This window comes from Pteropus alecto, unplaced genomic scaffold (genome assembly GCF_000325575.1).
Source record: "Pteropus alecto unplaced genomic scaffold, ASM32557v1 scaffold435, whole genome shotgun sequence".
Lineage (NCBI taxonomy): Eukaryota > Metazoa > Chordata > Mammalia > Chiroptera > Pteropodidae > Pteropus > Pteropus alecto.
This window is the reverse complement of record NW_006436300.1, coordinates 285,300-298,762: the sequence shown is the minus strand read 5'-3', so window position 1 is coordinate 298,762 and position 13,463 is coordinate 285,300. Positions and strand designations below refer to the sequence as shown.

At 31.7% G+C, this 13,463-nt stretch overlaps 1 pseudogene; it reads left to right on the top strand.

Annotated features, from left to right (window-relative positions):
- Nucleotides 1-6,495: 6,495 nt before the first annotated feature.
- Nucleotides 6,496-6,614, top strand: LOC112481039 (annotated as a pseudogene).
- Nucleotides 6,615-13,463: the final 6,849 nt, after the last annotated feature.

The window sequence follows — 13,463 nt, the reverse complement described above, 5'->3', positions numbered from 1 at the left end:
AGAGTAACACAGTATAGTGGCAGTCATGAAACAATCTACAATTTAGGAAGATTCAAGATGTATTCCCAGCTCACAGCAAATTCTGTGACTGTAGTGTTATTTGAAATTCATTTATGTAGAACTGCAATTAAAACGAGACACAAATATACAAATTAAAACTTAACTTTTTTGTATATTACTTTTTGTACATTTGATAGGATAAATTATTCTTAAATTAAGTAATATGTATCTGATATACATAAATGATCAAATTCCTTTTTTTTTCCAAAAGCAATGTCCACTTAATTTTGACTCTCACTTTAAGTGTTAACATCTAAATTTCAAAAATACTTTAGGGAATTATGTTGATATAAATTGAGAGAATATTGCTAAATAACTGTATAAAGCACTGCTGTTAATGGTTGTTTATGCATACATATCATCAGGTTTCAAATCTACAGTTTGCAAGTGATTAAGGTGTGGATTTATGTTAAACATGCAAAATAAAAGGATTTACATTAATATTGGAAGTCTCTGGAAAGTTATGTTAATTTGGACATGATAGATTTGATCAAGCATAAGATTTTAAGTGATTTTTTTACTTTATTAATTTACATATTTATATTGTCTTCCTGACACAGAATTAATAGATTATGGATACATTATCAATATTTTTTATTTAAAATAGTAGAATATGAACTACTTCCAAATCATCATTTAAAAATATGTACTTATTACTCTATGTAGTTTGTATGTTATTGGCCAATGAATAATAATGAGTAGTATAGCAATAAAGGGTAGTAAGCTAAGCTATTACGGACACCAGAAAATTTGGTAATATATTTTAAAACAATGATTCATTTTCTATTTGGAATCCCATTTGGAACTGATGCCTTCCATCAAGTGGCTCAAAATGCCCTACTTAGCCAAACTGTGGAAGACTGATGGAACCAGACAGAAGGTAATTGCCAGATAGGATATGGATGTAGATACATAGGTACAGAGAATATTAAAATTTAATTTTCAAAATGGCAAAATCATCACTTAGAAAAATGTAAAATAAAAATTTGCTAAAGGTTTTAACATATCACTTAATGAGGGAACCTCAGATGTTGGGTGTACTTATAGAAGGATTAAATTGCTGAGTTAGAATGCAAACTAAATAATGGCCCACATGCCATTAAGAAATGGTATTGTTTGTTCCACCGACAGAAATTTATCTCTATCAGGCTAAAATCAACAGTTAACAAGTGATGTTAATTGGAGGGTGGGGGAAATAGGGAGAGGTTGATAAAAGGTTACAAGCTTTCAGCTATAAGATAAATGAGGTCTGAGGATCTCAGGTAGAACAAGGTGACTCGTCACTAACAGAGTTTTGTATTATTGAATTTGCTAAGAGTATAACTTAAATGTTCTCACCTGTGTGTATGGGGTGACAGATGTGTTAATTAACTAGAAGGGGGGAATCCTTTCACAAGGCATACATAATAAAATCACCGCGATAAATACTTTAGCTTACAATTTTATGTCAATTAATTATGTTTCAATAAAGCTGAAATTTAAATATCCCTAGACATCAAAAAAAAAAAAAGTGATGTCACTATCTTAGGCTTTTAATCAATAGTGAACAAAGAGATTAAATACATTTTTCTAGACAATAGATATGGAAGCAAAGCCCCCATATGATAATGAAAAGATGCCGCTGCCCATCTTTTTGTCTTATTTCCAAGTGTCAAACAATGTCTTATGATAAGAGAACTGAAAATAATGGAATTAGGTTGTCTTTCCTTGAAGAAAAAAAATAACGCATTCTCGAAAATAAAACAATACACTGTATTATGGATGTTGTGAGCGAAGACAGACATAGTCAACCATGATGGATTGACTGAGATGTCTCTGAGATGCTGAGCTTGAAGCAACGTATATAATTCTCAGAGAATCATTTTGCAATTTGAAATTAAAACAAATGTGTAGGATTTGAGTTGGTCCATGATGAGACAAGCTGTTCCTGTCCAAGTAGTAAAATCACAATTGATGGAGGCTAAAAAAGTATTCATTTTGGGAGTTTGACCAAATAATTTTCTAATTTTTAGTAACATCTCACATTCTGTGAATCTCTTTGTCTCCATTTTGTTTAATTCCAAAGAAAAATTGAATGATTTTAACTCATCTCTTATGTGATTTGCTCTTTCTCAAATTACTCTTTCCATGTTTGAATTAATGATTATATTTCTTAGGTTATTTTTTTTCCTTGTTAAAATTCCACTCATTTCCTCTGCACACTGGTTCTTGTGTTGTTTTTTAAGTGAGTGTGTGTGCTAATCATGATAATTTGGTGCCTGGATAATTGTTCCAAGGCATGGGATTATATTATAAATGATATTTCAGAAATAATATGCAGTCTAATTAAAAAAAAAACATTATGGAAAGTAAATCTTATGTAGAAAAACGTTTTTAGAAGAATGTTTTGGGGCTTATAATTTTTTAAAAGCCATATATCCTAGTTTTCATGGTTGTTTAGCTGTAAAGGAAGTTGAGAGTGAAGGGAGAAGGCCTGAGATTTGTAGGACAGTCAACATTAAGCTGAGGAAGTTACATTTGATTCAAAAGGCAATAAAATACTAAATGACTGTTACAGACCACAGAACATCCTGGTGCCTCAGGCTGCAGATAAGATTACAATTGCCTGATAAAGTAAACAATTATACTGATGTAATATATATAATGTATAATTTCATTAACCTGGCGTATAGTCCCTAAAAACACTATTTTTTGTATGAACTTAACATTGTGCCTTTAGCTTCTTTAATATTTTATGTACATGACCTATAATAAGATGGTAAAGTCATTGTCGTTTTTATCCTCTAGAGCATTTAAGACTTTGACTTGCATGTTGAAAATGTTTATGGGTTCTATTAAATAACTCAGAAACTCTGAGGAAATAAAGGCTGCTGCATTTTCTATTTCAAGTTTCTTGGGCTATAAAGATTTGTAAGACTTTTGACCAAACATGGGTCAGCCACACTGAATGTTAATGAAACGTGTGTGAATAGTACTCCCTAGGGACTGATAATCAGGAATCTTTACCCTTTCACACAATTCTACATCCTGTTTTTAATATCATAATTCGGCTTCTGCCTGATTAGGTATTTTCTATACACTTAGTATTTTCACTACACTTAGTCACATGGAATATTTTCCTGGAGGATTTTGTTTGTTTGTTTTTAATTTCATTTATTGATTCTTCCTTCTTCAGTGAAACAAAATAATTTGGAAGACTTGTCATTGTGTGTAATCCCCTCTGTGATCCAAAACCTTTTCTCCTTGTTGCTTTTAATTAACTAACATGTCAATCAGATTTGCACTGCTTGTGTTTTTATCCATTATCACTGTTTGTATAGACTTTTAGTTTAATCTGTATGTATATTAAATTTATCCAATTCTTTGATAAGCATGGGTTTTTGTGTTTTTGTAAGGGTAAAAGAGTGTTTAGAAAACCTATGCTTTCTTCATGTAGCCTTTATTTAAAACTTAAATAAAAAAGTCTTAAGAAGGACAATACTGCCATCTTAAGGCAAAATAAATTGTTTAAGAAATACCACAAACTTGTTACACATTTTAGGTTTTTAGGCCACGTTTTCATATTCTGTTTATAATCCAACCTAATTTGAAAGAAATAACCTAATATATCACAGACTTGATAAAGTTTGGAGGTTAGCCTCGCAATCGTTGCAAAAAATATAAAGAATTTTATAGTGTACATTAAAGAAGCATGTATTTTATCTACAACACATAGTTTCATTTCAGAATTTCAACCCTCCTCTCGAAATTGCCAATGACACTTTGAAGGTGATCTGGATAACATTCAAGGAGACTTTAAGCCCTAGAGTTTCACGAATATTTGAAAATGTATGTAAACATTCAATGACATACAGTATCGAGACTAATATTCTCCAGTCTGAAGTAGTAAATAGTAGAGCTATCCAGAGAAGGATGGCAAGGATAGTTAAGAGTAAGACACAATGACCTAGGGAAGCTGTTGGCGTAATAGCAATAGAATGTTAGAAGGAGATACAGGGATAGCATGCTATCTGCTTAAGAGAATCATGTGACAAACATTCAATGCGTGTTGCATGAAAGAGGAGTGTATATTTGTGGTACTCCAAAAGGCGGAATTGGGAGCATCCAATGGCTATTATAGTCAGACAACCTTCAGTTAAATATTAAAACTTCTTTACAGTGCTTCTTGCCGATCACTTTATTCAGGGAGCTTTTTACTCCTTATTTGAAAGTTGGCAGTTTGTGGATATATGATGAGAATCACCTCAACTTCTGTCATTTTCTCATCTCTGTCTATATTTTCACTTGCCATCTTCTAATTTCCAATGATCTCAGAGGATAATATATATGTGTATTTTCTAATTCTCAGCTCCATTTCCAGTTTTAGGTCCACTCTCGTTTCTTATGGTTCTTAGGATATAACAACTTTAAAGTCTCAACCTTTCTCAGTCAAACATACCTACAAACATACTCCACTTTCCCCACAATCAATCTCCATTGCTTACACAGTAACAGTTATCATCCTAATTCACATTTCTGATCATGTCAAGCACTGAGAAAGGAATATTGAAGGGCTTCATCGTTACTAGATAGCATAATCTGAGCTATTTATCATGGCAATAAGTAGCCCACTTCATTTTACTGTCTTTATCTCATTAGGATGTAAATACTTTATACTTCTTTTAAGGCATACTCACTTTTCCCTGAATGTATCTTCACCTGTTTCTCTCCCCCCACCTTCTTTGTAGTAACATTTCCTGTACCTTGAACAACCTCTTCTTCTTCTTTTTTTTTTTTTTTTTTTTTTTTTTTTTTGCTGGTAGCCTGGTAATCCTTCATAATTCAACGTAATTGCCACTTCCTCTATTTAGTCATCTATGTAGTCAAACCAGTTACAGTCAGTTCCTCTTGTTTTTCTTATTTGCTTGTTATACTTTGAATCTCTTGTACATCATCTCATAATTGGTAATATACAGTATAATTAGAATTGCTAGGAAAGGCAATGAGTCTAATTTATCATTGTACTCTACATTTTGCAATATGGAGCTTTGTACATATTTTCACAGGTAGGACATTGAATTTGTAAAAAAATATATATATATGTATATAAATTGAAATTTGAATTTTACTTCTTTATTGTCTATATGACTCTGAGGAAAAATTACTTAATTTCTCCAATCTTCTGTTTCCTCAAGTAAAAAACAAAGAATATTTTCCTTAATGACATCACAGTGCACACTATTAGAAACACGATGGGTAAATATTCACTTTAAACATACAATATGTTGTTGTTATTAAAGAACATTGGCTGCTTTTCTGTCTTATTCCTTAAATAGGCATCGTCACTATATTCCTCATGTTCACAAACATCTTCAGGAAACTTCGTACCTTGTGTACCTTCTTGAATCTTTTTCTCTCCATTAGCTCTTCATCAATAGTATCCGTGTCATCACTATTCTAAATGACCTTTAAGAGTTTTCACATAGATTATAGACTAGTGGTTACCAGAGGGTACGGGGTAGGGGAGGAGAGAGTAGGTAGATGGGGTAAAGGGGGTCAAATATAGGAGGGAAGGTGAAGTGGGTAAAGGGAATCAAATATATGGTAGCTGAAGGAAACTGGACTTTGGGTGGTAAACACACAATAGAATATGCAGATGTCAAGTTATAATGTACACCTGAAAATTATATAATTGTATTAACCAATGTTACCACAAGAAACAATTAAAAAACAACATGAAGCAGATATGTCAATACTTGTAAAAAAAAAAAAAAGTTTTCATCACTCTTACACTGTTGAAAATAGAAATTATTTTTCTTGAAGCATTGTTCTAGCAATCTCAATTTTCAATTAAAAATCTGTCATAGCTTCCAAATTATGCAATTAGTATAAAAATTTTAGTTTTACAGACCAAAACTTTAAAATAGGAACATAAATTGAATGGCTATTTATAAATAACACAAACTTTCTATTATGTTTTACTTTATTCTTACTATTTTCTTTCTGAAAAACTTTTCCGTATATCTCACATATATTTAATGCTTAACTGAAATAGATTCTTATATACTGATATTTCCTTCAGAAAGTAATTTTTCTCTTTTTTAAATTTCTAGAATCATTTATGTCTTATCACCATAAGGTACACCTACCTGTATCTTCATATTACCGCTGTTTATGCACATGAATTTTCTCCGTTACTCAATATATTTCCCACATCTCAACCATGCATAGTGCTTTGCTTTCTATTTGAGAAGTGCCCAATGAATCCATGTCAAAAAATTTAAAAAATTAAGTTACTTTAAAATGAAATAAACCATGTTGCAATAGAATGCATTTAGGAACTTCATAATTTCAAATAAAAGATGGAAAAATTAGTACAGAAGTATATTAAATATGAGTTTGTTCACTCTATCATCCTAAAATTAGGAACAAACAAAAATTTCTTGTTTGCAAAGAGTCTAAGGCCTTGCCACCCTGAACAAGCACCATCCCATCTGATCTTGGAAGCTAAGCAGGGTTGGGCCTAGTTAGTACTTAGATGGGAGAACACCTAGGAAGACAAGGTGCTGTAGGTGTAAAAACAAAACAAAAAAACCCAAAAGAGAACATTTTCCTTCCCTCCCCTCCACCCTCACCTCCTTTATCTCCTTCTGCTCTTCCTCTTCTTCCTCTTGCATCTCCTTCTTTCCTTTTCTCAAATCTTTCTCTTCCTCTTTTGCTGTGTTGTTCCCTATTGTACACCTCTCCCCAAGAACTGTGCCATCTGTATAGCAGATACCAATAAACATTTGTTGAATGAACTCTTTACTGAAAGCTGTGAGTTCTTGAATCTCCGCCAAAATATAAAACTCCGAGAGTGACATGATGAAATGTCTATTCTCAGAAACTTCTTTGACAGATTAGACATGGGTAAATCAAAAGGCAGAAATACGTGTTAACTACTGTTAACATGTGGCAAAAAAAAAAAAAAGTATTGAGGAACTGAATAAAAAATGACTGCAAATGGGACTGACCATTTTTATAGGTAATAAGAGAGTAGAAAAAAATTATGTGACTGATTACATAAGATTGGATGGGTGAAAAGATAAAGCCCAGGATATATTTGTCAGGTCTTCAGCTCGAAGAACCAAGCAGATGCCAGTGTTGATTCTTAAGATAAGCAAAGAAAGAGAAATCTGCTGGGATAATAGATGCTGAATTTAGTTTGGGATATATCTAAGTATGAAACTTATAATACCCAGTAATACTTTGAAGGCAGACATATTCGTGTGTGGAGTGGGTTACAGGCCTGCCAGGAAGTTTTAGGATATTTCCCCTGTTAAATATCATTTAATAATTTGTTTGATAACAACCTTCTCACAGACCAATTGACTCTTCCAGAAACAGAGTAAATAAAATGAGATTCATAATATTTAGTGATTTCAGAGTTGTCCTTATTTCTCTGTGAAGTCGGACATGTTAGAGTATGTAAGATGCTTTCTAAATGTTTGCATCTCATAGGTTGTACCTGTAGGGTTTTTCGGTCCGTCCACATTTTATACTGCCTCTTTCTGGTAGAATTCATTCTTTTGATTGTATTAGTGCCCACAAAAAATGTCCTATACAGAAAATATGTACTGTATTTTTTTAAGTCTCATACCAAAGCTAAAGAAAATAGCATCTACAAGAAGACTTTGAAACTATAAACTTCAAAAAGTTGTTTTTTCTTCCCATATATTAAACAAAGGACAACTCTTTTTTCTAGTATCCTAGAAAATGAACTAAAATAACTCATCAGCCTATTCAGATGTACTGCCTTACAAGATATTCTGAAAGAGAAACTATGGCATAATAAACAATAAGAACATTTATAATTCACAATCTAGGTTTTTCTATAACCATCATGGGAGAGAGAAAATGTTTAAGTACCTCTTTTAAAGTAATACCCAGTCTGAATGAACTACGTGACTGCATTTTAAGTAGGAATTTTAAAAATTTCAATTATTGATAAATTTATCAGAAAGACTACAATTTTTAAGAATAAATAATGTCTTTGAGTCTGAAGACAGTATTTATTAAATGTTGTAACCTGGAAAATGTCTAACATGTCAATTTTATTTTGACCAAAATATTAAATTTTCTCTTTTATTTTTAGATGTCAGAACCTCTTTTATTTTTGTTGTGACTCTGAGACTTAAGGTATTAGGATATAAATCTTCATTATTGACAGTAGATAACATTTTCCCTTGGCAAAGACTACTCCCAAATTTAAAAGATTGCAAATTGGCAGAAATAATTTTTGACTCGATTAAAACTTGGTGTAAGTGCTATATTTGAGGTATGAAAGTCTTTAGATTCCTTAAGTGCTTAAGAGAATACATTATCAAATTCTAATCAGTAAAAGTTTATTTTAAATAATTCAAAGTTACGTAAGTCAGAGTCAGTATGATTCCCTGACACTTCATGCTTGAGAAAGCAAAATTCTTCCATCTCTCATTTACTTAGTAGGACCGAAGGCAGGGATTACCTCAGCTCACCAGTATTCTCTCAGCACCATTTCTTTATTTCTTCTTCCATGGAAAACATCTCAGTTCCCTATAGTTCCAAGTTAGACATTTGGAGCAGAACTTTCCATAAAGTATAGGTCTTATTTTCTCTAAAATATAAAAATCATGCTTATATTCTGTTTGTATTTTCCAAACTATTCCTCCAGTTTGTAGACAAAACATATGCCACTGTAAATTTTTTTGCGACTGAGCTTACACTGATCATGATGGTTGGTCTAAGCTGTGATGGAGCCAGGGCACTGTAGAAAAGTGTACCTTAGTTGTATTAAAGTGCCTGCCTTGATAATCGGGGTACATATATCTTTGCGGATAAATTTTTCAGGTTTTTTGGGTAAGTACCCAGAAAAGGGATTGCTGGGTCTTATGAACACACAATGTAACACACACACACACACACACACACACACACACACACACGTGTTGTTAAATTATGCACTTTAAACTTATTTGATTTTATTAACCAATACCCCCTCAATAATTTTAATAATATTAATAATAAAATAACCTTGCCATAAGGAGGGACTTGGAAAATAGTGAAATGTCTCACAGTGGTCTGCAGAGTCCATGGAATGAATGACTTCTAATAATATATTCCTAGGGATAAACCCATAGTGGAGGTTTGATATTGATAGTCAGGCTTGAAAAATAGCAGAAAGAATAAATTAAGCTCAGCATACAATTAATGGTACATCAGCAAAGACCTATGAGTATATAATGATTTCTTTCCCTTTGTTTTAAATGGATTTTGTGCCATTTAAATAACTCCAGTGTAACACCACAGCTATAAACACATTGACCTTTGAACCAAATATTTTAAATAGACTAAGAAAAAACACCCATGAGATCTTTTGTTAAAAAAAAAAAAATATTCTGGTAGAGGCTTCAAGAAATAAATTAGAGGCTAGTTTGGTCACTAAATTAAAGATAATATTTTCTGGACAGTAAATTCTATCTACAGCCATAATCCATAAAACTCCTCTAGCAGTTTGAGTATTATAAATGGAATTCATAATCATTCTAGCAGGCTCACCTGCAAGCTGTATAGTTCCAAATCATTCAAAATTATATTCTCATGTGGGAAGCAGGAAGTGGGAACATCAAAGCAACATTTTGCTGTCTATTTGATTTTTCTGGAGTCAGAACTAACCATTGGAAAACATTATTTAAAACATATCGTATAGAACACAGTAGTGGAATGTTGATAACTGTATCAATTAATGAGAATTTGTAGTCAAAATAGCATTGCCATAATTCTCATTATCTTTTTCATTCTAATCCATTGCTTGTCAGTCTGTCTGACTGCCATATCTAGAGCTAGATAGGAGTATTTTTAGTGTATTCAGAGTTTTCGAATTCAGAAATGAATTCAGGCTGTCTAAAGATATTTCTTCTCACGAATCCTATGCTGCTGCTTCTTCCTCTTTTTCTATGCATTTGCCTACATTGATGGCACCACTGTCGGAAACAATCAAGTGCAACTTCAGCTCATATATGACACTCAAATAAGGGTTTAAAATCTAAGGTAACTGAGTGATTGTTACCTCCAGAAATTGCTAATTGACCTGAATCTCAGATGGAGATTATTATCAAATATTTGAAACCCATGTCTTGTAAGCAAATATTAGTCTTGACTCTATCTGAAGGACCTTTTTCGGGGCAATCTAGGATCATTTAGCTTACTTTTTAGGGTCACTGGATCCACCTATTGAGCTGTCATATCTTCAAGGTCACAGCATAAATTTCCACATATGAAGTAGATATAATATTTATGTTGAGAGGAATCATTACCTAACTGAATTATTATTTTTTTTCCTTGGGGAAAACAATGAAGACTAGGTTATTTGTGAAAAGAGCACTAAGAAATTATACTAAAAATCAGTATCCCACCTGTCTACTTTTGTGCAGATTACCACCTGAGAGCAATCAGGTAACTCTACTTTTCTAGGATGAAATATAAGTGGTTTCTTTTAAAATAAGATTTATCAGAGCTTCCAAGGATACAATCAAGGGATAGAGTATTTAATTTCAAAGAGGAACTGTTACGTTTATATCACTAGAGAAGACATCCTAGGTCACCCATTAGGTTACAATAAAAGACTTTGAGTTAGCACTCTACTGACAAAATTATGAAATAACTTTATTCTTAATTTTATCTTCTTCCCTAAATGTATTTCTTCTGTCAAATAGATTATTCTTTTATACCAAAAAATGTATGTCAAAGTTTTTCTGTAATTACTGTTTATTCTTAATAACATGGGTAGAATTCCTGTATATGAGCTAAATTTTTAATTCAGTATTTTCATGATTATATATTAGATTGACCACTAACATCAATTCCCAAATCCTAGATATTAGAAATCATTAAATATAACCAGATATTTGGACACAGTTTGCCTGAATCTGCATTCTTCACTAGTTTTACCTCTGTAGTTCTTAAAACTGGATAAGTGGCTTATTTGGGGGTATATTTACTATATAAAAGCCAAATGTTGTCTCTTTGTCTTTCTGATATCTTCTTATTTTAAAAACATGTTCCTTTCTTTTTAAATTTATTTTTCTTTTAAATGTAATACTCAAAAGACCCATGGTCTAGAACTGGTCTCTCTGCTGTCACAGGGTAAGACCAATTTTATTATGTGTGCCTGCTATGGCATTGATGAGATATATCTTTGGACAGTTATAAAAATTATATTTAGCTTTTTCTAAACATATTACCTCTACCAAATATAGTTACTTGTTGCCTTGACACAATTCAACTACAAACTTTTATTCATTCTTATTTCTGTATTCCAAAGAAAAAAAAATCTTATTTACTTTCTGTAATATCAATCAATAGTACTCATGCTATTTCTGATTATTCTGTTTTGTACTACTGCTCGGAGGGAGTGCATAGTTTTAGAGTCATGTTGAGGGACTTTAAGTTGACATAACATAATGATATTGAATCTTGATGGATTGGTATCATGTAAAACCTTGCATTGCAAAAGTCTGGGAAAAATTGCAATATAAATATCATGACATTGTGATGTATGAATTTATCCTCAGGGAAAACACAGATACCTGGTAAAAATTTTATTTCAGTTTCATTCTAAATGATAGAGAATTGGATTTCAGCATTTTAACTTTATTATTCTTTGTGCAAATACTTAATCTACTACATTGACATAAAATATCTTACATTGGAAAGTGGCTATTTTAAAGTTATCATGGGTTAATATATTGGTATGACTTTATTTTGGTAGTGATATTCTGTTCAAACTTTTAAAAGGTTGATTGATTATGATAAAGTAGAGTATTGGAAAGTAAAACATTGAAAGTACAAAATCAAGTCTAATTTCAGCTTTTACCCTTGAATCAAAACCTTTTCCCCTAAAATTTGGGTGAGGGCGATGAATACAAATTCATTATCATTCTCTCTCTCTCTGTCCACTCCCTTTCCTCACTCCACATTTGGCCTTTAATTTTTAGTTAGAAGTTATTCTTTTCTATTGCTATTTATTGAAAAAATGTTACCAAGTTAATACTTTATAATTTGGAAGTGTTATTCATTTTAAAACATTTAGACATTTTAAAATTGGAGAGAAATTATAAAGTGGTTAATAAGACTATGAAAAATAATGACATTAGATTTCCCACTGTATTCTCTTTCTCAAAAAGTACTGAATTATGAATTGGCATAAATGGGTATGATTCTTCAGTCAGCCTCATTAATGTCCATTTCAGAGAATGAATAAATACACTATGTTGTACTTTAGTAGATATGTCTCTAAAATGTCAGGATACCACTTGTGAGGTCTAAGAATTAGTTTCCATAATTTACTAATATAAAATATAGCAGCATTTTAAAATCAAGCTCAGATCTCTTTAAAGTTTTGTGCTTTTCTTTAAGAGGGTGTGGTAAACATCAATAAGAAAGTAATCATTTGAACATCTTCGTATAAATGATTAATTACGAATTCTTGTTTCTCATTAAAGTAAACCGGCAGTACAGAAAAATAAGAAGTATGAGAAAAAGGAATAATTGAAAATATGTCTTGAATAACGGGGATTTCTTAAAGCCTAAAATTTTTAAACATAGAGCCTATAAGAACACAACTATAATAATAGTTTACAGGTAAATCTAGGGAAATGCACACTATTCAGAAGAATTTTTATAGTTGGTTTTTATTTTTTCTCCTTTTGCTAACTATATAAAAAACTATGATGAAAGTGAATTTTCAGCAGGTCGGTTCATGTATGCTGCCCATATCAGGAATATATTTTTTCTTAATAAAATTTATTTGTATTAAAAATGTCAGATAACAAAGGAGAGAGAAGTTAAAAAAATATGCTATGTTCCAGAATGCTTTTGCCACTGGAATAATCTGTTTAGAAAATGAGGGAAGGTTGTTAAATAGGGTTTTAGAAAATAAATTGGTATTTAGGACTGGGAAAACATACTGAGCATATGAAAAGATGAAAGCCTGTACAGTATTAAAGCAACTAAAATGCAAGAAGTCCTATATGCCACCAGTCCTTATTCCTTGTTTATTGATAGAGCATGCAATCATTTGTGAGGTTTGTACAAGTTATAACTAACAAGTAAAAATCATTATATTATTAAATTATTAGTTTACTTACAAATTAATTAAAATAATCAAGTTATTCTGAGGATAAGGAACTTATACCTGCTATCTAGTGACACATCTTAGTATGAAGAGAATGGGATAAATCACATGTTTTCTGTACTGTCTTTGACGTTGCTTATAATCTGTAGAAGCTCATCAGGTTGTCCCTCCAATAAATGTCACTCATCCTTTATATCTCACTAAAAAGGGGGCTCTAATACAGTTACCTTTTTTTAAAATTTATTTTTTATGGTGACGTTTGTTAACAAAA